Below are 4218 nucleotides of genomic sequence, written 5' to 3'. Positions count from 1 at the left end.
AGATTTTTTTCACTTTTAAGTAATCTCTGCACCCAACATGGGGCTTGAACTTACAACCCCGAGATCAAGCATCACATGCTCTATCTACAGAGCTAGCCAGGTGCCCCAGGAATCTTTTATTGTTCATTCAAACAACAAAAACACTCTAAAAGGAAATCGGTTATATCACGTTTAAAATTGCAGTTAGGGTGCCTGGGTGGCTCAGTCAATTAAGCGTCTGACTTGGCTCAGGTCGTGATCTCACAGTTCATGGGTTTGAGTCCCACGTCTGGCTCTGCGCAGATAGCTCTGATCCTGGAGCCTGCTTCAGATTCTGTGTCTCTCTCTCTGCCCCTCCCCTGCTCACACACACTCTCTCTCTCTTAAAAAATAAATAAATACTAAAAAAAATTTTTTTAATAAAATAAAATTAATGGGGCACTTGGGTGGCTCAGTTTGTTTGGGCGCCCGACTTCGGCTCAGGCCACGATCTTACCGTTGGTGGGTTCGAGCCCCGTGTCGGGCTCTGTGCCAACAGCTGGGAGCCTGGAGCCTGCTTTGGATTCTGTGTCTCCCTCTCACTCTGTTCCTCCCCCGCTCACGCTCTGTCTCTGCCTCTCTCTCAAAAATAAACATTAAAAAAAATTTTTTTAATAAAATAAAAATGCAGCTTAAAAGATCTGAGGGTGGGGGGGGGATAAGAGGAAGGGGGTCAAGGGCACAATCTTCCAGTTATAAGATAAATAAGTACTAAGGATGTCATGTACACCAGGAGGTCTTCACTTCATGATGCTCTAGGGTATAGAGGAAAGTTAGGGGAGTAGATCCTAAAGGTTCTCACTCCAGGAGAAAAAAATTTTTTCCTTTTCTTTTTATTATATCTATATGAGGTGATGTGTTAACTAAACCTATTGTGATCATCATCTCACAACATATGCAAATCAAACCATCATACATCTTGAATAAGTCAGCCAATGAGATAAAAACGGGGCATTTCATGTTGAGAAAACCATGCATAGAAAGGCTCGGTGACTAAGGAGGACAATTGACTTAAGGAAGTCAGAAAATTATGTAATCTTAGGCTGGAGAGGTACATAGGAGTAGACACACACATTGTATGCCCATTCTGTTTATGCCCTCATCACAAGAGGAATAAAAATCCCTTGAGCTAAAAGCTTTGGGATGGCAGTATTTCAGCTATTTTAGAGTTCCAGTAAGGATGAAATAAGGCACATGTGTGAAAACATCTTTAAGGGTGTTATCATAAAAGTATGAGTCATGGGGCTCCTGGCTGGCTCAGTCAGCGGAGCGTGTGACTCTTGATCTCAGTCGGGATTGTGAGTTCAAGCCCCATGTGGGGTGTAGAGATTACTTAAAAATGAAATCCGTAAAAAAAATGAAACAATTTTAAAACGCTGTGAGTCATGACTATCGCTTTAGCTTTGAATCCAGGAAAAAAATAGTGTTTTTTCTTTTTATGAAGTTTATCTTTTCCCCACCATTTGTGACTTTTAGATTTACTGTAGGAGGGCGGTTCTGATTTTAATTGTATTCCAGTTACAATACCTTTATACTTGCTCATATTAAAAAAAAAAAAAGTTTGAAGATGGCTAATTAAGTTAGTAAATAGGACCAAGTATTTTCCAAAGACTTCTTAGAACTGATGCCTCAAATTTGTTGGATGTATAATGGGAAAAATGAGATCTGTACCCTCAGCTTTCATATGGAAAGAATAACAATTTAGGATTGGCCATTTTCATATACTGAAAATTAAAATGTAAAGCCAAAGTGAACACCTGCACAGTTCCTTCTGTGCCTAAAATCTACCCTCAAGGACGCCCAAACCCGCATATCAACAATCCATGGCATCCTCTGTCCATTTCCGGTGGTCAATATTGAGTGCTTTCTTAAGTCCAAAGTGCGCCAAATTAAAAAAAAAAAAAAAAAAAAAAGTTCTGTTTCTATCTCTCCACCTTCAGATCACATGTAAAATTGCCCTGCTCCAAACCACCGACCATTTCACTGTATTTGCATCCATTATGTGGACTTGATCTTACTTGGCTTTGGGTCATCAAAATTTGTGGGGGCATATTTGTAACAACATTGATGGAGCTGCGGAGGACCGTGCTAAGTGAAATAAGTTAGTCAGAGAGAGACAGATACCATCCGACTTCACTCATATGTGGAATTTAAGAAACAAGACAAACACACAAAGGGGGGGTGGGGGGAGACAGACACAAACCAAAAAAACCAGACTCTTAGCTATGGAGAACAAATAGATGGTCACCAGAGGGGAGGCAGGGAGGGGGATGGGTGAAATAGAGGATGGGAATTAAGAGTATGCTTATCTAGGGGCGCCTGGGTGGCTCCGTTGGTGAAGCGTCTGACTCTTGGTTTTGGCTCAGGTCACGATCTCATCGTTCGTGAGATCGAGCCCCGCACTGCGCTCTGTGCTCACAGCCTGACAGTAAGGAGCCTGCTTGGGATTCTCTCTCTCTCCCTCTCTCTCTGACCCTCCCCTGTGTGCATGCACGCACTCTCTCTCTCTCTCTCAAAATAAATAAATAATTTTTTAAAAATTAATTAGATTTGAAAAGAAATGATAATCATTGAAAAAAAAAAGAGTACACTTATCTTGACGAGCACCAAGTAATATACGGAAGTGTTGAATCACTGGATTGTGCACCTGAAACTAATATAACACTGCATGTTAATGGCATGAATTAAAATGAAATAAAATGTGTAGGTGCATATTAAGTTATGGTAGTTATTTAATAAAAATATGTTTATTTAAATAGTAGTGATTACCCAAAGGAGATGCTGATTTAACACCCCCAAACTACTAGAATGAACACTTCAAATAAAAATCAAGGTATCATAAACTACGGTTTAATATTTCTCTGAGAAAATAGTTTTGAAATAAATAGCATTATAGTTTTATGAATTAAAATGAGGAGGGGCGCCTGGGTGGCTCAGTTGGTTGAGTGTCCAACTTTGGCTCAGGTCATGATCTCAGGTTTCATGTGTTCAAGCCCCACGTCGGGCTCTGTGCTGGCAGCTCAGAGCCTGGAGCCTGCTCTGGATTCTGTGTCTCCCTTTCTCTCTGCCCCTCTCCTGCTCACGCTCTGTCTCTCTCTGTCTCTCAAAAATAAATAAACTTAAAAAAAATTTTTTTAAATAAAATGAAGAGACAGTGGGGCTCCTGGCTGGCTTAGTCAGAGAAGTATGCAACTCTTGATCTCAGGGCTATGAGCTCGAGCCCCACATTGGGTGTAAAGACTAGATAGATAGATAGATGATAGATAGATGATAGATAGATAGATAGATAGATAGATAAAATGAAGAGACATTTGTAGCAGCTCTCTTCATAATTGCCCCAAACAAGAAACAACCCAAACATCTCTCAATGAGTGAATTGATGAACAAACCATGATGTATCTATGCCATGGAATGTTCCTCAGATAAAAAAGGAACAAGTTATTCATACACCCAAAAACACAGATGGGTAAGTAAAAGAAGCTGGTCCCAAAAGGTTACATACCACATGGTTCCATTCATACAGCATTCTGAAAAGGCAAAACTGGGGGAAGAAAGAACAGATCCGTGCTTACCAGGGGCTGGGGGTCACGAGAGGGCTTGACAAGAAAAGGGCCCACGAGGCAGTTTCCTGGATGATGGCAGTATTCTGGGCACTGACGGTGGTGGTGGACAAACATATACCTGCCCGTGTTTAAAACGTACAGAACTATGCGCCAGAATCCAATGCCTATTTGATGGTATGTACATCTAAAATAATTCAAGATACATAAAGGGGCACATATGAGAAAGTCTGAACAGTAATTCCTTAACTCGCTCTTTTTCTCTGGGTATTTGGTGCTCAGTATTCTGGCGAACAGAGAACTAAATTCTGGTATCAGATCCCTTAATCTCAAGAGAACCCCATGAAAGGAGTCGTCAGAATGTGTTTCTTTTTCAACAAGGCAGCAGAGAGGTCCTTTCTGAAATCCTGATATTGGGAGAGGGGTTTCCATTTAAATCCCTGCACGAGAAAAGGGTTGAGACGCCAGTGCGAGAGATGCCATGAAATGTCAACGTTGGAAAAGGGACAGAAAGGAAGACCACAATTTTGCTAATTCAATGCCACGTGTGAAGGATGGCAGGCCCCAGCTCCTCTGGGCTGGAAGCGAGCAAAACACCAGTGAGGAGAAAATGAGAGGCAATCACTAGCCCCGTTTATCA

Source organism: Panthera leo, chromosome A1 (assembly GCF_018350215.1).
Source record: "Panthera leo isolate Ple1 chromosome A1, P.leo_Ple1_pat1.1, whole genome shotgun sequence".
In the NCBI taxonomy this organism is placed as follows: Eukaryota; Metazoa; Chordata; class Mammalia; order Carnivora; family Felidae; genus Panthera; species Panthera leo.
Note: the sequence above shows the minus strand (reverse complement) of the source record.